At 46.5% G+C, this 23,849-nt stretch overlaps 1 protein-coding gene across 1 annotated transcript in view; it reads right to left on the bottom strand.

Moving 5' to 3' along the window:
* CUL2 (cullin 2) overlaps positions 1–21,003 on the bottom strand; it is a 419,462-nt gene extending 398,459 nt beyond the window's left edge. Inside the window, exon 1 of the mRNA XM_030199038.1 lies at positions 20,889–21,003. The gene's annotated coding sequence lies outside the window, so the exon portion shown is untranslated. The remainder of the gene's footprint in view (positions 1–20,888) is intronic.
* Positions 21,004–23,849: the final 2,846 nt, after the last annotated feature.

Genomic DNA, 23,849 nt, shown 5'->3' with positions numbered 1-23,849 from the left:
ATGGCTGCTTTTAGCTCCTAGCCACAATTGCCCTCCCCTTGTCCCTTCCTCCCTTCTCACCCATTACTTCCCTCACCCGTAACTGTCTTGTTTGTCTGTATTACTTAGATTGTAAGCTCTTTTGAGCAGGGATTGTCTCTTTGTATCAGGTGTTCAGCGCTGCGTGCGTCTGGTAGCGCTATACAAATGCTAATAATAACAATGGCCTGCCCTTATAGGGCTATGGAGGTAAGCCTCTATAAGAGAAATCTAACTCACCTCTGCATAACATGGATAGGACTAAACAGAGTCTCCATGTAGAAATCTGAGGTCTACAATGAATCAAATATGCTGTCCTTTTTGGGAATCATTAAGTAGATGGAATAACATCCCCACACATGATCGCCCAGCAAAAGATCCAGTGTCCGTTGAACTGAAGTGTCTTGACTAAGGACCAGAAGGAGATAAACACCTCTGAAATGGGGTGCTGAAGCTCTAAGGAGTACCACCCCCCCTCCCCAAATAATCTCCAGCCACCCAGTGGTCAGACATAATAGCAACACACTCCACAGAAAAGCAGCTGAGCCAACCTCCCACCACTTGAAAGGCAGAGCAAGCCTGACAAACCTCACTTGAAGAAGAAAGCCCTGGAAGAGGGTCCCATACCTTCCTCCTAAACTGTTCTTTTGTTTTATGGAAGGAAGAACTCCATTGTGACAGTGAAGGAGTGGGCCGCCGGATACGTTCGAATACTATGCATACTACTGAGCAACAGGACAACCTCATGTTTTGTTCCTACTGATGGACTTATACTTATGGACTCTACCTCTGCTTTTGGCTGTTTAGCCACACCTTATTACTGCACTGGACATTTGTGCCTTATCCGTTTTACTGTTTACTAATGAAAGAAGTTGCTGTTTACTAATGAAAACACAGAATGCAGGGCTATTAGACCATATAGCTTGTAACAGTAGTTAGCAAGGCCTATACAAGACCAGCTTGCCTGTAGCAACGCCATCTGAATAGACGACCTTGGAGGGTGCTGACACCCCCCTGCATTCCTGAGCTGAACCTTATCTCCTGTGCTAGAAAGGAGCATTGTGTGTGTGTGAAGAATAAGCTGCTAAGTTTCGTTTTTCTTGCCAGTATCATTTCAGTGTTATGACATGTGTACGTACTGGGACTACAATTTTGTACTGTAAGAACTACAAATGTTTACTGCGCATGTCGGTTGTGACGTGTAAGGGGCCAAATGCGCAGGCCCAGTAGGGAAGTATAAATGTAAGTGTCAGATGATTTATGACACACAGTGTCCCGAGGCTACTCGGTGCTGTTCACTTGCTAGCAATAAAGTTGCCTTGTTTGGAACCAAAATTTGCCTTTCGTCTCCTGATTTCCACCTGTTTCATTGGCGACCCAGATGGGACAGAAGTAGAAAGGGGATCGGATTATATTCTTCCCCTCCCCCACTGCGGTCGGATCGGGTCATCGACCCCCACCTGAGAAGGTGTGAGTGGCCACCGCTGATTTCAGCGTCCATCTCCCGGAGGAGGGTCGATCAACTCTGCCTGACTGTAGGGGGGCTGTGTGGTTCTGGCAAGGCACCTTTTCCTTTTTCTTTTTTCCTCTCTGGAGAGGCGCGTACGACGGCGCGGCCTGCGAACACGGCGGACAGGCGAGTATACTCTACGTAGTGACCGGCCCAGTAAGGACCGAAGAAGAGGCGTGATCACCCTCTTTTAGCCAGTGACTAATACGGACTATTGGTACGACTAGGTCCCGAAACTCACTAGGCTCTGGCGACGAAACCGAGCGGCGAACGAACGGGGGGGTTTCTTGTGGTGTATGAAAGTGTGTGGATGGGCTTGCAGTTCCAGGCCGGGCGACCGCGTCCGGTCAGGCCGAGTGTTGACCCTTTTGTATCTGGTGGAACGAGACCCCTTACTCCTCCACCGCCCCTTTCCCCTTTGTCCGTCACCTGTCCTTTGGCACTCAGGTTAGGATGGGCGGGGGTGGGTCTTCAACCGTTAGATTTAATGACAGAACACTTTAGCGAAGTGTTCGACCAGGATAAATGTAGCAGGGCCGGGATGATACAGAGATGTCAATTTATGTGGCCAGGGCTAGGAATTGCTGAATGGCCCCCGGGAGGGTCATTCGAGTATGAAAAAGTGGCGGGCGGTCATGAATATCGTTATAGTCGAGGGAAACCCAGGCTGTCCCGAGACATTCCGTACATCCAAGCATGGTTGGATGTAGTCCGGGATCCGCCGGCTTGGGCCAACGGAAGGTAGAAAAAGCCGCCCTCATGGTGGTTAAAGCAGAGAAAGGGACGGAAAACCAAACTTAAAGCCCTGCCGACCCATGCCTTCGCTCTCAAAGCCCGGCAACCGCTGCGTTCAGAAGGCAGCAGGGACCGCCCCATAACGCCGACCGCCCCTAGCGTAGAAACCACTGAGACCACGCCCCCTGCTACCATTGTCAAGACAGGAACTACGCCTAGTACTACCAACACACTTTCTAGAACGAGACCCCCAAAGAAAACCGCAGGGAAAGTTCAGGGTTCGGCCGAGAAGAAGCCTCCAAAAAGCCCCGATACTTGCTACGGCGGAAGCATACGAAGACGACATTGCGCCGCCGCCATATGCTCCTATATACCCTGACCTTACGGGCCTAGCAGAAGGCCCGCTGACGCCGAGACTTCCGGGTCAGAGTCGGATGGCTGGGGAGACGTCCCACCCAGCCTCACCTGAGTCACCTGGCCTCGCAACCACACGGAAGAGGTAAACGGGTTGTGAAGAACATACTCGGTTCCCCCAATCGATGTCCGCGAAATGCCCTCCCTGCGAGGTAGAAGGGGAGGCCGCCAACTATTCCCAGTTCGACAGTCCACCACCTATACCCCTAACCCGGCGGAAGGGGGGGGTCAGCCCATTGAATCAACAGTTTACAGCCACGTTCCCTTCTCAAGTGCGATTTGTATAACTGGAAATTCCATGGGCCGTCCTACGACCAGAACCCGAGCAGTTGATAGAGCTGGTGGAAGGCATTATATACAGTTATAATCCGACTTGGGCAGACCTTAGGCAGTTGAGCGCCCACATCCGACCACTGAAGAACGCCGCCTTCTACAACAAATATGGAACAAGCCGTCCGGGATGCGAATCCGGCCCATGCCAACTTACAGAACCTAATAGAAACGGAGGCGCCCATCGCTGCTCCCACGTGGGACTACGAACCGCCGAAGGCCAAACCTTTATCCGCCGATACCAGCAGGCGTACCTGGCCGCCTTAAAGAAGGGGAAGCAGAAGGTTACCAACATGGGAAAAATCCACAGTGTAGTCCAACAAAGACGAGAGTCAGGGGACTTCCTTGAACGACTTATGGAAGCATTCAGAAGGCACAGCCCGATAAATCCCGAAGACCCTAAGAACCTCCCAACCGTGGTTATGAGTTTTGTTAGCCAGTCAGCACCGGATATACGAAGAAAGCTACAGAGAACGGAGGGGTTCGAAGGGATGAGCCTCAGCCACTGAAAGCTATAGCTGATCGCGTATTCGGATATCGCGACCAGGAGGAGAAGGTGGAGCCAAAAAGAATCGACCAGGCGGATGCGGGAAAAGGCAGATGTGTGGCCACGGTACTGGAGGAACGCCTGAGGCTAGACAAAGGGGGAGGGGCAGAAAGACAAGAGAGGCACGGTCCCCCTTAGGACGTAACCAGTGTGCAAATGTCGAAAAGAAGGACACTGGGGGCTGATTGTCCAGAGGAAACACGGGACAGCCCGAGAGAAGAGGAACCAGGGGACCGGCAGAGGGAGGAGGAGACGGGCGACCATACAGGGCCCCAGACGAGGCCGGGGAAGGGGCCGAAGAGATAGAGGACGGGATGACCGGAGGGAAATGGCAAATGGCTGTGGACGCTACCCGAGATAGCACAGCATGAAGGAACCGGGAGGGCAGAGTCCCCACTGACCCTCTGGTGGAAATTCGGGTGGGGACAGAGTCTATGAAGGCCTTACTAGACACGGGGGCCCAGCGATCTGTTATCACCACTGCCATAGCCCCAGCCACGAAAGAAACTATACCGATTGTGGGAGCCTCCGGGAAATCCCTTGCAGCCCCCCTCCTCAAGGAACGCCAAGTCCAGATTGGAGGGACGATGGTGTCTCACCAGTTTATACACATCCCCGGATGCCCAGTCCCCTTGATCGGTCGAGACCTACTCTGTAAGCTCCAGGCCACCTTGAAGTTCAAGACCACGGGTGAAGTGGAAGCTCAGTTCGAAGATCGGCCAGTAACACTTATCTGCCCAGTGAGAGAAGAATGGAGACTACACGTTCCCCCAACTGTAGGACCTGGCGACTGCCATTACAACCAGAACACCCCTTTCGCCCAGCAGAGGCGAGCCATAATGGATGCGGTGCCTGATGTATGGGCAGAAGCGAACCCAGGAGGACTGGCCGTTAACGCTATCCCCATCTGGATTGAGCTCAAACCGAATGCTCAAGTGGTTAACAAGGACAATACCCATCCCCTATGCAGCTCGGCATAGTATGCAAACTCACCTACAGAAACTCCTCCAACAAGGGGTCCTTAAACCAATTAGATCCGCATGGAATACCCCATTGTTGCCCGTTAAGAAGCCAGGAACATCCGAATACAGACCCGTCCAGGACCTGAGGAAGTCAACAACCAGGTAGCCGATATAGTTGCCCTCGTACCAAACCCCTACTCCATCCTAGCCCAAGTGCCATCTCAGACCAAGTGGTACAGTGTCATTGATCTGAAGGACGCCTTCTTCTCCATCCCTCTTGCTGCCGACAGCCAGAAGTTGTTTGCCTTCACGTGGGAAGACTTACAGACGGGAACCAAGCAGCAATATACGTGGACCCGGCTTCCCCAGGGGTTCAAGAATTCCCCCACCCTCTTCGGCGACCAACTCGCTCAGGACCTGAAGACGTATCAGGACGAGTATGGGCCGGTCGTCCAATACGTGGATGACCTGTTGGTGGCCCGTGAAACGTACACGGACTGTGCAGAAGCTACCCTTTACCTCTTGAAAACCCTGGAAGCCCAGGGGTACCGGGCCAGTCGCAAGAAGGCCCAGATATGCGAGATCGAAGTCGAATACCTGGGTTCCGCCTCCGAGAAGGACCCGCAGGCTCGGTACCCCCCGCACCCAAGCTATCCGCAACCAACCCACTCCTGCAAATAAGAAGGAATTACGGGCACTCCTCGGAGCCGCTGGATATTGCCGGATTTGGTTCATCAATTTTGCTATCCTGACCCACAGTCTGTATGCCAAACTGAAGGGGCCTGAACTCGAGGGCCAAGATCTCCGGTGGGAGAAAAGCGAACTGAAAGCCCTTCAGGACCTTAAGGATGCCCTTGCGGCCCCACCAGCGCTCGGACTGCCAGATGTGACTAAGCCGTTCCACTTGTTCATCGACGAAAAGAAGGGATTGGCACTTGGAGTCCTCACCCAATTGGTCGGCACCTGGCAACGCCCTGTAGCATACCTCTCCAAGAGCATGGACAACGTGGCACGAGGATGGCCGGGCTGTCTCCGAAGCATTGCAGCGGCCTGTCTCCTGATACACGAGGCCAATAAACTCACGTTCGGCCAAACACTTTTTGTGACCACACCCCACGCCATCCGCGGCCTACTCGAGAGTCACGGACCCAGATGGATGACCAACTCCCGGTTGGTTAAATACCAAGCCCTCTTGTGCGAGAATCCGGAGGTGCGGATCTTGGACACGACCAACCTCAACCCGGCCACTCTCCTTCCAGCCCCCGAATCGCCACTCCACGACTGTGAAGAAGTAATGGCCACTGTGCATTCCAGTAGACCTGACCTCAAGGATCAACCCTGGCAAGGAGGCATCACCCTGTTCACCGATGGAAGCAGCCAGGTGATAGAGGGAATCCGAAGAGCTGGCTATGCCGTCGTGTCGGAGGACCATGTGATTGAAGCTATGGCTCTGCCGCCCGGGACGTCAGCCCAAAAAGCGGAACTGATTGCCCTCACCAAAGCCCTTATGTGGGCTGAAGGAAAAGTTGTCAACATTTACACCGACTCCAAATACGCTTTCCTCACCCTCCAGGTGCACGGAGCCTTGTACAAGGAGAGGGGATTTCTGACAGCTGAAGGGAAAGGACTTGCAAATGCCGCTGAGATCTGCCAATTACTCGAGTCAGTATGGAAGCCGAAGAAGGTGGCTGTGATGCACTGCAGGGCCCACACTGGAAGAACGGACCCTATCGCCCGGGGAAATCAGCGGGCAGACGACGCTGCAAAAAGGGCAAGTCAGCTCCCCTACTCCTCTCACCCTCCTGACCCCGTACTCGTCGTCCAGCTCCCTACGGAGACCCCTATCTACACCCCCCAAGAAACGGAATGGGCCCAACAAGAGGGTCTACAGTCACGCAATGGCTGGTGGATACTACAGGATGGGCGCATATGGATACCCGAAGCCTTGGCCTGGACGGTGGCCAAGGAGGCTCACGACCGCACCCACCTGGGAAGGGACGCCCTGGGGCGCTTACTTGAGAAGACCTACTACATCAACAAACTATCCCTGTGGACCAAAAACGCTTCCAGCCGATGCGCGACTTGTGCCCGGAACAACCCTCGAACGGGGCCCGGCCCTATGCCAGGACATGTTCTCCGAGGCACCAGCCCTTTCCACGTGTGCCAGATTGATTTCACGCATATGCCCCCAGCACGGGGATATAAAGCTATCCTCGTCGCCGTGTGTACCTACACCGGATGGATTGAAGCCCAGCCCACTAGAACGGAGATGGCTAAAGAAGTTACCTCCCTACTGCTTCATCAAATCCTACCCAAGCAAATAAACTCTGACAACGGTCCCGCCTTCGCTAGCGAAGTAACACAACAGCTCAGTACCAGACTGGGCCTCGATTGGAAGTTGCATTGTGCCTGGAGACCCCAAAGCAGTGGAGTAGTGGAGAGGGCTAACCGATCCCTGAAGAACCAGCTAGCCAAGCTATGCCAAGAAGCAAAAGCCAAATGGCCCGACCTGCTTCCACTGGCCTTGCTGCATCTTAGGTGTACCCCCAAGGCTACCGGCCTTACTCCTTACGAGATGATGTATGCTAGGCCACCACCACTACCCTCCTTTCCCGACTCCTTGCAGATACAGGGTGAGAGTTCCTTAGTGAAACAGATGAGAGCCTTACACCAGGTAGTGCAAGACATACAGCAGTACACTGAAAGAGTAGCTCCCTTGGTCCTCACCAGTCCTACGCACAGGTTCAGGGTGGGAGACGAGGTCTGGGTAAAAGAGTGGGATGAATCTGACTGCCTAAAGCCCAAATGGAAGGGGCCCTCCCTTGTTCTCCTAACGACCTCAACCGCTGTTAAAATTGCAGGAAGCCCAGTGTGGATACATTGGACCCGACTGAAACCTGCTGCTCCCACTAGCAGCACCCTGAAGCGTTGGACTGCGCACCAACATCCTGACGCTCCATTACGGCTGACTCTAAGAAAGACGTGAACCACCAGATTCATGCCTGCCCAGCAACAGGAACTCAGTTTCTGGACCCACTGCGTTTTTGGCTCTCTCTTTATCGCAGCCTTCATCGTGGGCCTCATTATCTTCTTGCTGCAAAAGCTCGGATACCTTCCACCACATATATAATGCTAACCATCTTCCTTCTCCTGTGTGCAGTGCCGAGCTATCCTGCCACCCTGAGCCTGAATTGCACTGAATGTTTGCGTCTTGTGCGTCACCGTATAGAGGGAGGATATCACCTAGTCACTACCCTCATTCACCAGACGCAGCCCCCGGAAGGCGATTGCCGGCTTCTCCCGACTTGTGCCCTCATCACTCCGAATGGCCTCCAACAGTTCCACAGATGCCTCCAAGGAAATCTCACTATCTGCCATAGCCCTACCAAGCCGAGATACTACAATATCACCCTCAGCGTTGGACTCCCTGCGTATGTGGCCGGACCTCCGGGAGTAGAGGGAGATGGCATTCTGTATTACATAAATTCCACTCGCATCCTTGTTGGTGGCATCCAAACTGTAGCAACCCTCACCTTCGACGTCTGTGCCGCCATGGACAAACACCCTTGGTCTCGCAAGTGTGGCAGCCAGAGTTGGCGAGAGGCATACGTTAATGACCACAAGTATGTCTGCCCCTTCAGTCCAGACATGAGATGCTGCTCCCCGTGGGTTTGGCTCCCATGCGCCGGCGACACTCGAGCCTCGGGTTGGGACCGAGTATGTGCTTATACGGGAGGAGGATATGCCGGATGCACCGGCCTGGGCGAGTTTCGTCGAGGTTCTGGTAACTATGTCTCCCTAGACTGGCCCATTCGAGGACACGACGTGCCATGGAGAGGGACGTGGGGCCTCGGCATTGACGGCGGAGGAATGGATCCGTTGACATATATTACCATATATCAGAGCCTCGAAACTAAGCCTCCTACGCACTATCAGACTACTGTCGTTGGCTACCAAGACGTATTCGATGAGATCGCCCGTGCTGAACACACTGAGACTAAATTCCCCATTTCCCCAGAAGCCCGGAATATGTTTCTCAACTTGGCGGAAAACATTGCCCTCTCCCTGGGAATTGCCAACTGTTTCGTCTGTGGAGGCACCGACATGGGTGAACAATGGCCTTGGGAAGCGAGAGAGATCCGACAGCAAACATGGGATGCACTCAACACCACCAACATTACCTTTCCCCAGCGGCCGAAGCCGTATGAATGGGCCCTGAGAACAAATATCATAGGTACCCTCTGCGCTAGTCGAGCGCCATCGAAGCGTTACTCTGTACCAGTGGGAGACTCTGCTTGTACGGGGGTTCTTCAGTATAATGGCAGCCGGACGACCTGGTGGCAAACGGACAACCTGCCCGCCCCGGAGCCTATCTGGACAGAACCTACCTTGAACACGACATGGACATACGGAGGGAACGCCTCCCTCAAGTGGGTAGCCCCGGCGGGCTACTACTATATCTGCGGACGCAGGGCCTATGAACAACTCCCGACCCGCTGGTACGGTACCTGTCTCTTGGGCACGGTCCGACCTAGTTTTTTCCTTCTGCCCATACAAGTCGGCGAAACTTTGGGTATCCCCCTATACGTGGAAAAGGGGCCTGATAACCCTGCCCGACAAAAACGGTCTTTCCCAATCATCAAGCCCAAAGTCCAAATTGGAGACTGGAAGGACAACGAGTGGCCGCCTGAACGTATCATTCATTACTATGGACCGGCCACATGGGCTGAAGATGGTACATACGGGTACCGCACCCCTATCTACATGCTGAATCGCATTATTCGCCTACAGGCCGTACTCGAAATCCTTACCAACGATTCGGCCCTTGCCCTCAATATCCTAGCTCGACAGAACACTAAACTCATTACCGCCGTTTACCAAAATCGCTTGGCTCTTGACTACCTCTTAGCCCAGGAGGGCGGGGTGTGTGGCAAGTTTAACCTCAGTAATTGCTGCTTACAGATTGATGACCAGAGCCATGTCATCAGAGAAATAACTGACCGGATGGTCAAACTAGCCCACGTCCCCGTCCAGACCTGGAACAGTGCGTGGGATTGGACTTCCTCCCTCACCAGCTGGCTCCCAACCTCCGGGAGCCTGCAAGGCCTCCTCGTCATGGGTGGCCTGTTTTTGCTGTCCTGCCTATTAATACCTTTGTCTCTCCCCTTAGTTTTCAGGTGTCTCCGCTCCACCATGGAAAGCATCGCTGATCGCCGTGCTGCTGCCCAGCTTATGGCTCTCCAGATGTACTCCCCCATTCCCCAGTCTGATGAAGCTTACGACGAAGCACCTTGTGGCTGATGTGCACTTTGAACCCCCTAAGTCACTTAATGGGCCATTACCCTTGTGCAGCATAAGACCGGCTACAAAGGGCGGGGGGAATCCACTAGGGGCCCTCCGTCTCAAACCCGGCGAAGCAACCAACGGCTGCGCAAGGGCTTAGGGCTCGCTTGTTGCCTCCCTCGCTAACTATCCTTGTCCTTTCTTTCCTTTTCAGGGTTCATGGAGGTGATACTCTCCACCAGAATGGATGTTCAAGTATCAAAAGGGGGGAATGAAGGAGTGGGCCGCCGGATACTGTTCGAATACTATGCATACTACTGAGCAACAGGACAACCTCATGTTTTGTTCCTACTGATGGACTTATACTTATGGACTCTACCTCTGCTTTTGGCTGTTTAGCCACACCTTATTACTGCACTGGACATTTGTGCCTTATCCAGTTTTACTGTTTACTAATGAAAGAAGTTGCTGTTTACTAATGAAAACACAGAATGCAGGGCTATTAGACATATAGCTTGTAACAGTAGTTAGCAAGGCCTATACAAGACCAGCTTGCCTGTAGCAACGCCATCTGAATAGACGACCTTGGAGGGTGCTGACACCCCCCTGCATTCCTGAGCCGAACCTTATCTCCTGTGCTAGAAAGGAGCATTGTGTGTGTGTGAAGAATAAGCTGCTAAGTTTCGTTTTTCTTGCCAGTATCATTTCAGTGTTATGACATGTGTACGTACTGGGACTACAATTTTGTACTGTAAGAACTACAAATGTTTACTGCGCATGTCGGTTGTGACGTGTAAGGGGCCAAATGCGCAGGCCCAGTAGGGAAGTATAAATGTAAGTGTCAGATGATTTATGACACACAGTGTCCCGAGGCTACTCGGTGCTGTTCACTTGCTAGCAATAAAGTTGCCTTGTTTGGAACCAAAATTTGCCTTTCGTCTCCTGATTTCCCACCTGTTTCAACAGCATACATCTCTGAGTGGAACTAAACTATAAGTATCTGGATCTCTAAAATGAAAGTGTGGCAGACATTGGAGATGGAAAGGCACACAGCTATTAGAGTCATTCCGTGTCAAGTGGACCAGGGGTCCCCACCTCACCATCTCAGATTTTGATGAAATTTGGTACATAGTTTCTTTATGATAAAAAACTAAGCTGTGCAAAACTTTAGTTCAAAAGACTAAAAATTGGAGGTTCTAGGGGACCTCAAGTAAAGGGTTGCAAAATGTTGCTTGAGCAAAAATGACATTTTGGGCCAACTTCCAGAAGCTGTAAAACTGGAAGTTTTAGTAGTACAAGGGGGATATTTGGAGAACCTGCACTACTTTTAGGGCTTAATGAACTGGCAAACCCCATGTTCCTAGTCCTCTTACGTTTTGAATGGTTTAGGCTCAAACTTTGCCAAAAAAAACGGCAAAAATCAATTTACAGCGATGTTGAGGCTGCTGTAGTTTCTAAACTAGTTGGCCTTTCAGGTTGATTTTGGTAGGTGTACTAAATGCACGGCTGTAATGAGGCATTCCAATTTGCAGCACTTTCCTTCAAGTGGTTGAAAAATTATAAGCGTTCAAAGTTGGTATAAAAAGCATTTTTGCCCATTTTGGGCTATCTTTGATGCCCTTGATCTCCAGTGGGACAGCTTCAATATTCTTTCTTTTAGCACCATTAGAAAGAGCAGATTTCCTTCTATCAGAATATGTAGTTTTCATTTTGGAGTCTCATCATATAAGGATTGCAAAAATGCCCTCAAATGTTTGCGGGCAGCAGCCTGTGATTTCTTCACTACACCCTTGATACAAGTGTAGTAAAAGTGATTCTTCTTTCAAAAAGCACCATTTTTTAAAATAAAGAACACATTATGTTATAAAACTGTATTCAAGAAAACTAAAAAACAGGAATGTTTTTTAGGATGTGGAAGGATGAGGCCAGGTTTCATGACAGGTTTAAAGAAAACTGCAGTCAGTTAGGATGACCGACTTGGCCAATTATGATTGGTGGACCCTGTTGCAAGGCGTCTGAGTGTCTGTTGCTGGTGTTTCTTCACCCTTGCTACAGTTTGACCTCTTAGTGAACTGTAGGCATCAAAGTAAGCCTAGCAACAGACACTCAGGAGCCAGGAGGTACCAGAAGCATACAATTGGGCAATGAAACAAACAATTCTGCCTTGCAACAGGGTTCACCAATCATAATTGGCCAAGTCTAACTGGCTAAAGAAGTTTTCTTTAAATATTATGTTATAAAACTGTGTTCAAGTAAACTAAAAAATAGGGTGGAAACCATTGTATACCTACTTCTTGTTGAAGAAACTCGCACCTGCACCGACAGGCTCATTTATATTGAATTAAATGCCACAAATGAAGATATTAATCACTTTAGACTGAAGTAAAATTTTACCCATTGAAAACCTGATTGCAAGAATAAACGCGTTTGTTGAACTGATGCTAATGGTCATCAATGGATCCAGAAAGATCAGATGAATTTCCACTTTGCTCAGTTGGCTGTTCAAGTACATCAGAGTGTCATTTACTGACATACAATAAAAATAAAGGTTTGAAATTAATTGAAGAGCTTCTGCCTGATCAACAGAAGTTGTTACAAGAGCATTCTGGTCAACTTTTCTATGCTGGATCAACTATTTGCCTTCATCATGAATCCTTACTGTTGAAAAAGTTTGAATTTTTGCAAAGAACCTGCTGTAACCCATTTTCCAAAGGTGGTCATAATGCAAAAAGGGGCTTAAGAGTGCTGGATGACACACTAGCAGCCCAGCTAAAGGCCTTAACAAGCAAAATATTTGTGCCGGGTCAGAAACTATGTCCATCTTGTCGAAAAGACGTCAGTAACAGAGCTGCTGATTCTTTATCACCATCAACAGCAGCAGATGATGAACACAGTGACATTTCTGGCAAGTTGAACACAAGTTTGACATCTCTTGGTTTTTCTCCATTAAAGTTCAAAAAAGTCAGCAAGCGTGATGTACGAGGCTACACCAAGCGCAAAATCAGGCGAGTGCAAAATACTTTGAGAGTCATCATCTTGCAGTTGCTGGTGGCTTAGACATTCTACCAGTCAGAAATGTGACAAATGTTCTGATTATGATGACCTGCTAAACGAGTTGAAAAACAAAGTCCAAGTTTCAGCAAATCATGCAGAAAAACTGCAATACTAACTTTAGCACCAAACAGCTGGTCTATTCAAAGAACTGCCTCAGAATTCATGGTTTCAACTAGAATGGGTTAAAAAAGCAAGAAATCTGAAATCAGTTTGTGGAATTCTGGCAAAACCAGACAAGAAGAAAGGTAAAGTTTTACCAGAAGAAACAGAAAAAAAATTCTTGGCTTTTTTGAAGATGATGAATTCAGTAGACTGTGCCTAGGGAAAAAAGATTTTGTCTCTATCAGAACTGGCACTGAAAAAATTCAAATGCAAAAGCACTTGCTGTTTAGCAATCTAAAAGAAATGTATGTTGCATATCGTACTCGAAATGGGCCAGAAGTGGGTTTTTCCAAATTTTGTGAGCTAAGGCCAAAATGGTGTGTCACTGTTGGCTCATCTGGTATGCATTCAGTGTGTGTTTGTGTCATTCATCAAAATGTGAAGCTTATGCTTGCTGGAAGCCATCTGCTGAACGAAGATTACAAAGCACTGATGGCTAAAACTGTGTGCAATTTGGAATGCAAAGAATGCATGCTTCACAGGTGTGAAATATGTCCAGGTAAAGATGTGCTTGAAAATTACCTGACAGAAGTGTTCATTGATGCTGACCCAGGTGAAACAATCGAGTTTAAGCAGTGGGTTCATACAGATCGCACCACACTGGAGACCAAACAAATGTATGTTGATGATTTTGTATCTGAGCTTGCATTGAAAGTTTCAAACCTGTCAATTCACCATTACATTTCCAAACATCAGACACAATACTTAAAGAAAACCTAAATCCTTGTGAAATTGTTGTTCTCTTGGACTTTGCTGAAAACTACTCCTTTATTGTCCAAGATGCTGTTCAAGGTTTCCACTGGGAAAACAGTCAAGCTACACTGCATCCATTTGTTGGGTACTTCCGTGATGCTTCAAGTGAAATTCAGTGCATAAGTGTTTGCATAATAAGTGACAGCTTGCGGCATGATGCAGTTGCTGTACATGCATTCTTGGAAAAATTAATCGCGTTCTTGAAAAGCAAATTGGAGAAATAAAATATGTAACATACTTTAGTGATGGCTCAGCTGCACAATACAAGAACTTCAAAAACTTTGCCAACTTGTGCTATCATCAAACAGAATTTGGAATAAGTGCACAGTGGAATTTCTTTGGCAGAAGCCATGGCAAGTCACCATGTGATGCCATAGGTGGTACAACAAGCGACTAGCTGCTCAGGCTAGTTTGCAACGACCTAAAAATAGCCAAATTCTCACAGCACAAGGCTTGTTTGAATTTTGTGATCAAAAAATAAATAAAATCAAGTTCTTTTTGTTTCCAAGGATGAAATTGAATCTTCAAGATCTGCACAAGAGGAAAGATTCAGTAAAGCTTCCACAGTTGCTGGAACTAAATCACCAGTTTATTCCCATTGACTTGAACCAAATTTCAGTCAGTAGAATGTCAAATGATTCCTCCTCATTTGTTGTCAAACTTTGTCAGTCGGATGACCCAGTGAGTGTACCTGGCATAAATGTGTCTCAACTTCAGCCTGGGCAGTATGTTGCCTGTGTTTATGACAACAAATGGTGGATTGGCAATGTCTGTGACACATCATTTGAAGAACATGATGCCTTGGTCAACTTTATGCATCCATGCGGGCCTGCACGATCATTTCATTGGCCTAGCAGAAGAGATTCTTGTTGGATTTCTGAACAGCATATTCTAGCAGTTCTTCCAGTACCAGCAACTACACACTTGGACGACAGTATACATTCCAGAAACAGCAGTGAAACTTATCAGTGAAAATTCTTGTCACTTCAGCACTGAGGTTTTACTTGGGAACCATTAAGACACCCCCCATTAGGCTTGAGAAACTAGGCAAAGACAACCAAATGAGGCTTGGGAACCTCAAGTAAGATGCCCACCTTCAGGCTTGGGAACCTGTGCCAAGTGGCTGGACTTGCCTTGCTATCGGGCGTGACCTCTTGGCGATGAGGTTGCCACTTCCTATTGAATTGGTAGTGGCATAGCCACCATGGACCAACGCATGCTTAAAGCAACTGAGTGACTTATACAGCAATTAGAAACATTGATGGGCCCTATATCCGTTTCATCTATCATTCAACAATACTGGCCAAAAAACACTTTTTTTGCAATCCTTATATGGAGAGACTCCAAATTGAAAACTACATATTCTGATAGAAGGAAATCTGCTCTTTCTAATGGTGCTAAAAGAAAGAATATTGAAGCTGTCCCACTGGAGATCAAGGGCATCAAAGATAGCCCAAAATGGGCAAAAATGCTTTTTATACCACTTTGAACGCTTATAATTTTTCAACCACTTGAAGGAAAGTGCTGCAAATTGGAATGCCTCATTACAGCCGTGCATTTAGTACACCTACCAAAAATCAACCTGAAAGGCCAACTAGTTTAGAAACTACAGCAGCCTCAACATCGCTGTAAATTGATTTTTGCCGTTTTTTTGGCAAAGTTTGAGCCTAAACCATTCAAAACGTAAGAGGACTAGGAACATGGGGTTTTGCCAGTTCATTAAGCCCTAAAAGTAGTGCAGGTTCTCCAAATATCCCCCTTGTACTACTAAAACTTCCAGTTTTACAGCTTCTGGAAGTTGGCCCAAAATGTCATTTTTGCTCAGGCGACATTTTGCAACCCTTTACTTGAGGTCCCCTAGAACCTCCAATTTTTAGTCTTTTGAACTAAAGTTTTGCACAGCTTAGTTTTTTATCATAAAGAAACTATGTACCAAATTTCATCAAAATCTGAGATGGTGAGGTGGGGACGACCTTTAAAATTGGTCCACTTGACACGGAATGACTCTATAGCAAAGGATATAGGGCAGTGATTCCCAAACCTGGTCCTGGAAGCACCCCAACCAGTCAGGTTTTTTGGGATATCCACTAATATAGGGGAAAGATTTGAGAAAGTTTGGGTGCTGGTACAATGAATTAAAAGACCTGGGAAATGAACAGATAGAGGGGTGCAGGGGAGCCAAGGGTAATAAGAGAGACCCCCCTCCCCAACATATAGCTTGAACCTAGTCCAAGGGCCACACATCCAGCTTGCAGTTGTTGAAAAAGTTATGGTTTATTTAAATATAATTATGACCCTGCTCAGAAGTGATAAATAATTCCTGGAACCTACGTTCCAGTAGAGCAGCCCCATCGTAATCTAAGCCAGTCGATTGTGTAGGAAAGTCTCAAATGGAGACTACTACTTGATGTGTGTAAGAAGATAAGAATAGCCATACTCGGTCAGACCAACAGTCCATCTAACCCAGTATCCTGCTTCTACAACAGTAGCCAAACCACGTCACAAGTACCTGGCAGAAAGCAGTAGCAACATTCTATGCTACCAATCCCAGGACAGGAAGTGGCTTCCCCATGTCTATCTCAATAGACTATGGACTTTTCCTCCTGGAACTTGTCCAAACCATTTCTAAATCCAGATACACTAACCACTGTTACTACATCCTCCACAAAGTACGTAACTATTTGAGTGAAAAAATATTTCCTCCTATTTGTTTTAAAAGTATTTCCAAGTAACTTCCTTGAGTGTCACCTAGTCTTTGTACTTTTTGAAAGATTAAGAAAAATCAATTCTCTTCTACTCATTCTACACCACTCAGGATTTTAGAGATCTCAATCATATCCCTCCCTCAGCCGTCTCTTTTCCAAGCTAAAGAGCGCTAACCTCTTTAGCCTTTCCTCATATGGGAAGAGTTCCATCCCCTTTATCATTTTGGTTGCTCTTTTTTAACCTTTTCTAATTCCACTATATATCTTTGAAATACGGTGACCAGAACTGAACGCCATGGAGTGATACAGAAGCATTACAGTATTCTTGGTCTTGCTATAATATGTGCCTACAATATTGGCAATGTATGTTTATTTCCAACTTCATGATATGAAAAATTAATAGATGAATATGAAGAACTTTAATAATTTTCCTATATTTATACTAAATAGTGAAAAAGATGGAGAGTATTCCCTCCTGAAATCCCTTTCAAGAAATATGTTTCCATTTTAAAAAGAAGTTATTAACATGTCTTTTAAGCAATAAACAAGGATAGCTGCACAGAAATGCATGCACTTTTCAGATACTGGCTAATCCAGGATGATTAAGACAGTATCTAGAAAGCAGACCAAGCAGATTATGTTTTTTTATATTTTGTTACATTTGTACCCCGCATTTTTTCCCACTCATGACAGGCTCAATGCGGCAGGCAATGGAGGGTTAAGTGACCATTTTAATGAAGACATACTTTAAAGTACACAGAGAATGAACTATATCTGCTATAATGAACGTTGAAGTAGCAAAGCTGGACACTTCCTGATGAGACCTTTCAAGAACAATGTAAGTTTGCATTAAATAGGTCTTTTATCCCATCAGCAAGGGAGGCTTTCAGTCATATTTTCAAAGCACTTAGCCTTCCAAAGTTCCATAGAAAACCATGGAACTTTGGAAGGCTAAGTGCTTTGAAAATGAGCCCCTTTGTATACAGGATCCAGGTGGCATGCATTGATAAGGATACAGGTTGAAAGGAGTACAATATTTTAGCCCAAAAGTTCACTTAAGGTTTAGGCCAATGTTCACCTATATATTGCAAGAGCACAGTAAACCCTGAATACAAGAAGGAGAACTACAATGCTTACAGAAAACTTGTCAAGACTAGTTGTTTTCTACCATTGGTAAGTCTTATTTCTTACTCTGGGCTGCAACAGAAAGATCAGCCCTGGCCACCTTCCATAAAAATCTCTTCACAAACAGAGGAACTCTGACTACAATAGAAAAAGCAACCAGAGAGATACCAACAGAAGAATCAGCAACAAGGAAGAGCAGCCAGAAAGACCATGACAACAAGAGGAACTCCAGACCCCAGCAGAGATATCAGAGACAACAAGCAAGATTGAGAGGGGAAGAATTATCAATTTTGGCACACCGAACAGGCCACTGGACAGTGTGACAGTAATTATTTGGGTGAGAAAACTAGTTTGTTTTGGGGCCAGGATAGCTGTTGGGTGAAACAATTGCTGCTACCTACAATTGTGACCATATATCCAATGCACAAATTCTAAATCATTTTGCGCTAATATATACAAGTATCCCTGAACAGTGCTTTACAATCTACTTTTTGTCTTTGACCCCCCTGACTGATAGTGCTGTGTCTTATTCCCTCGAGCTCTAAGACACAAGAGCTGAGGATACACATATTGGGTACCCAGACGAGACTCGGACCACATTTCTATCTTTCTTCAAACAATTAGGATTCCTATAATGGCACAATAGTAATATTTAGTGGTATTTGAAAAAAAAAAGCTATTTCCATTCTGTCCTCACCAAATAGGGCCTTTCAATGAGGCACAAAAATGAATACATTATGTGGATATGTACAAAGCACCTAAAAGGGAAAATTAGGTTCTTACCGTGATAATTTTCTTTCCTTTAGTCATAGCAGATGCAGCCATTACAGATGGACTGAAGGCCGTCTTGTTAGTGGCCATTACCAAATTTTCTAAATATGAAAAGATCTACACAAAGTTACATATAAAATGTCAAAATGAAGCCTCTGAAAGCCAACAACTTGTGCTGATGAGGACAGTTTTTAGGAAATAAAATAAAGCTTAAGGTTGCTGTTAGCCGAGTCTTGATATTGTATTTGTCTGCAACAGTTCATTAGGTACACTACTTCTTATATTAATTCTGAACCAAATGAACTGTTAAAAAAACAAGAACCTGATAAGTGATCTTCAAAGCAGCAGCTTTGTTAAATTTACTAAATGAGTGATGTTGCAAGACAAATCAGAAAATGTCGTTGACTTAACAAGCATGCAAAAAGTGATCATTGAAGAACACAAAAAAGAATAAACACCACAAACATTTGTAAACAAAGAGTTCATTAGGAAAGCACATGTAAGGATTAAACTACATTTTAACAGCCACAGATGAATGATTACTAAACCAAGGGAATGGTTCATTAAAGGGCCTCCTACTAAAATGCAGTAAAACAGTGGTTTAATCAGTAACTGTACAGACTGTTATGAAGTGGGAAATGTGCATGGACCTGCGCACTACAGGTTAGCACACATATGCCAATGCTCAGAAGTAAACATGGGAACTAGAGACCATTAGAACTGGACTGGCAACGTTTACCAGCACACAATGCTCAAAAGGCCCCTACCGTGGGAAACTACAAGCTCACCTGGACAACGCTAACAGCACGTAATGTAGGGAATGCACCCCAATGCTCAGACAATGCCATTACTGCCAAAAACCTAACACCAGCTCAGAACAGGCGTTAGGGTGGCTGAAGCAACACTAATCCTGAGGCACCCTGAAAAAGGTTCTGCAGGCAAAAGTACCCGGGTGCTCACCATGCTGCTGCCACACTCAGCTGGTGGAAAGCAATCTGAGCACTGGGAGGAGGAGGACATGTAGACTGGGGTCAGGAAGCTAACTGAATGATTTTCCAACTTACAGAATTTTAAAGGCTGAGGCACACCAAGAGGCAACAATTGATTTTCCCCTCTACAATGAAGTTTGGGACATAAATGATGTTCTGCCATCTAAAGGTGTTCTGCAATAGTGCCCTTCCGTACTTCGCACATGCTCTGGTTGGTATTGTTCGATTTCATGTCAATGCGTTTGAAACCAGCTTTTAGCCAACCTTTACCTCACAACAGCAGAAAGTACTTGCTCAAAACTTCAGCAGTGACAAGCAACCAGCAGCTCTTCCTCATCCTTCTCCCCCTCTGACGTTTCAGTTTGACTAGGCATACACACTTTTTGAGCGCATGTACCAGGCAGAATCCTCCCGGCAAACTCTCTAATGCTCAACACTAACAGCGCACCTATATTTGCATCTTATTAGCATTGAGTATTAGGGAGTTGTTTCTGACACACTGTTCAGTACAGCAGCGGAATTTTGAGCATCAGGGCCACAGTCAATGCATGCTGTCGCTATTACAAGTGCGCTATATAGGAGAAAAGTACATCCACACTGTCATTAATACTTAGCATATAGTTTTTCTGTGACATAACTGTAAGGAAAGATGCTGGGAATGCCCCAAACAATTGCCACACTGGCTTTTGCCCCTACCATGCGATAAGTGCAAACCTTTAGTGAACTTTAATCAAAGGCCTCAGACTTATTCCCATTGAAAAAAATCCTTAATAAATCAAAGCCCAGTGATCAAATGCAACTCTTCACCTCGAATATCAATCATGATCAAACTGATTGAACAAAATAGTTTTTACTCACTAAACTAAAACTTTTCCACTATTACAGATTCACAATAGATATTCTGGAAGCAGCACTAGAGTGACTTCAATATAAAGAATATATTAAAGCATCCTTGGAAACAGTTTATAAATGAAAATGTATTGCGTTTGACTTCATAGTTTAGAATGCTAGTCTGGTTAGCAAGGATTTTAAAAGGTGACCTGTGACAAATACGTTGGTTGTCTCAGTCTAATTACAGGAACCTTTGCAAAAGTGGTCTCAGCAAGGTTCGATCAGATTTCTAGGAACCTGGGAAAATACAGATGAACTTGATCAACTCACTACGTTTCCTAACTAGCATTTGAGAGCTGATTAGTAGTAGTATACACCATGGGTAAAACAAAACCAATAGCATATTAACCCACAAAAGCTAATTTGTAAATGTATTAAGTTAGTCCGTTAAGAATATCGCACTTTGTAGTTTTGGTTAACACTTATCTAGGCACATTTATGTGGACTACCAAAAATACCAAGTCACACGCATTCGGCTACCCTCACACGCCGAGCACCCCCTCCTTACATGCGATTAAAGGAACGACCTCCCCTCCTCATGATTCGCCATCCCTCCCTCTAGTTTCCACTGTCCTCCTCGTCCACGACCCGGCACTTGTCCCTCCAACACCGCCCCCCCCCCCCCCGACAAACTCATACCTGAGGTCGCCCACCAACAATCCCACAGCTTTCCTTCTCCTGTGCCCAGTCCCCTATGACACAACTTCTCTCCCTCTGAGGCATCCCGCCTTGCCGGAAACAGGAAGTTGTGTCAACGAAGAGCGGGTCGCCAAAGAACGACGTTTGCGGGAATCCCGCGGGGATGCAAGTACCGCCTTCCCCTCTATTCAATAATTCAGCGCATGCGCACTTGATATTTGTCCGGTCCCAGGCTGAAGGAAGGCTGATACTGCCAAGCACTCGGAGGTTAAAGACGGGAGCCACCAAGCCGGCATGATCAAATCTGATTTCTCTTCAGATCGAATACATCTTTCGCCTTTTGCTATCTGGCCCAAGGAGGTTTGATTGTAGGAGATGGCTTGATGTCAAAAAGTTGAAGCCATTTTGGTTAGTCTGTGTTTCCCCTTCCCCGCATATAGCCGTCCCGTACACTCAAAACAAACCTATGAGCTGCAGCATTCACGTTGTTGCTCTTTATTGTTGATAGCGTTTTTAGTTAATCTTACTTATATTTTCAAACATGACGCAGCATAGGGATGTACACAGAAGTACAGTATAAATCGTAATCAGTGTCAATTGTGGGTCTTGTATGTTTATAGGGACACCCCTAGCATGTGTATATTCGTACAGAGATTTTTTTCTTTCTCCTGGTAAAGGACCACTAAAATAGACATCATGTTATGAGAATCAGGTGCTCAACATTCAGAGTTTGTCTATTTACATATTTATGATGTTTACATCCCATATTAAATATGAATTAGGTTGAAACAGGAACATTTCAGAATGGTCCCCCCCCCCCTCCTGTGCCTAGATTAAAAAAGAAAGATGGTTTGTGGGAACTTGCTCCTTTTGTTTTGTGGAATGCAGTGGTCTATTATAAAAATGCACTTAAGTTGTTTTTTTTACTACCAGTTTCAAAGAGAGAGATTCAATAATGAGGCCAGAGCTCCTTCATGCAGAAGTCCAGAGTCAGACTAAAGGCCTCCTGTTTACTAAGGTGCATTAGCATTTTTAACGCGCCTACAATTAGTGTACATGGTAACCCCTTCTTCCCTTAGTCCACTCTCCCAACCCTCTTACCCCTACCTCCTTTTCTTCCTTTTCCAAAATCACTGTAGAAGAAACTTTACTTCTTCAATCCTCAAAACTAACCACCTGCTCCTCTGACCCTATTCCCACTCACCTACTCACACTATCTCTCCTGCTGTCATATCCTCAATCTGTCACTCTCCACTGTGACTGTCCCTGATGCCTTTAAGCATGGTGTAGTCACCCCCGCTCCTCAAAAAACCTTCTCTGGATCCTACCTCTCCTTCCAACTATCGCCCCATCTCCCTCCTTCCTTTCTTATCCAAGTTACTAGAACGTGCTGTCCACCGTCACTGCCTTGACTTTCTTTCTTCTCAACCTACTCTTGATCCGCTCCAATCTGACTTTCGTCCCCTTCATTCAACTGAAACAGCACTTACTAAAGTCTACAATGATCTATTCCTGGCTAAATCCAAAGGGCTCTACTCTATCCAACTCCTTCTCGATCTTTCTGCTGCCTTTGATACTGTTGATCACAGCCTACTCCTTGACACGCTGTCCTCGCTTGGATTTCAGAATTCTGCTCTCTCCTGGTTCTCTTCTTATCTCTCACAGCGTGCTTTTAGTGTATACTCTGATGTTTCCTCCTCTTCCTCTATCCCACTGTCAGTGGGTGTACCTCAAAGATCTGTTCTAGGACCTCTCCTTTTCTCCATCTATACTTCCTCCCTTGGTGCTTTGATCTCATCACACAGCTTTCAGTATCACCTTTACACTGATGACTCCCAGATCTACCTCTCCACACCATTAATCTTGGCAGAAATCCAGTCCAAGGTATCTGCCGCCTCTCTGACATTGCTGCCTGGATGTTCACCACCACCTGAAACTCAATATCTCCAAAACTGACTCCTTATCTTCCCTCCTAAACCAACCTCTCCCCTTCCCCCATTCTCTATTTCTGTCAACAACACGCTCATTGTTCCTGTCTCGTCTGCTCGCAACCTTGGGGTCATCTTTGACTTCTCCCTCTCCTTCTCGGCCCATATTCAACAGATTGCTAAAACCTGTCGTTTCTTCCTTTATAACATCGCCAGAATTCGCCCTTTCCTTTCTGAACACACTATCAAAACCCTCATCCACACTCTCGTCACCTCTCGCTTAGACTACTGCAACTTGCTTCTCTCAGGTCTTCCACTCAGCTATCTCTCTTCTCTTCAATCTGTTCAAAACTCTGCCGCACGACTAATATTTCACCAAAGTCGTTATGCCCATATCAGCCCTCTCCTGAAATCACTTCACTGGCTCCCTATCCGTTTCCGTATACAATTCAAGCTCCTCTTATTGACCTATAAGTGCATTCACTCTGCAGCCCCTCACTACCTCTCCACCACCTCATCTCTCCCTACACTCCTTCCCTAGAACTCCGTTCGCTAGGCAGATCTCTCCTAGTTGCGTCCCTTCTCCTCCATCGCTAACTCCAGACTCCGCACCTTATGCCTGGAATAGGCTTCCTGAGCCATTACGTCTAGCTCCTCCCTGGCTGCCTTCAAATCCGGGCTGAAGGCCTACCTGTTTGATGCTGCTTTCAACTCCTGACTTGTAACCTTTTATCTTATCCGTATGTGTCCTTCTGTCTGTCCTTCCCTTATCCTTTTTGGTCCTGTCTTTGACCTGATTTAGATGTAGCTCTTTTTGAGCAGGGACTGTCTTTCTTCTTCATGTTCAATTGTAAAGCGCTGCGTACGACTGGTAGCGCTATAGAAGTGATTTATAGTAGTAGTAGTAGTTATAGGATATGGTAAGCACATACACAGTTAATGCACATTAAAGACGCTAACGTGCCTATAACGTAGCTTAGTAAACAGGGCCCTAAATGTGCCACATTTTCCAGTTCTGTGATTGCTATATTTA

The sequence above is a fragment of the Microcaecilia unicolor genome, chromosome 1 (assembly GCF_901765095.1).
Source record: "Microcaecilia unicolor chromosome 1, aMicUni1.1, whole genome shotgun sequence".
Lineage (NCBI taxonomy): Eukaryota > Metazoa > Chordata > Amphibia > Gymnophiona > Siphonopidae > Microcaecilia > Microcaecilia unicolor.
The sequence above is the reverse complement of the archived record's forward strand: the minus strand, read 5'-3'. Positions and strand labels throughout refer to the sequence as shown.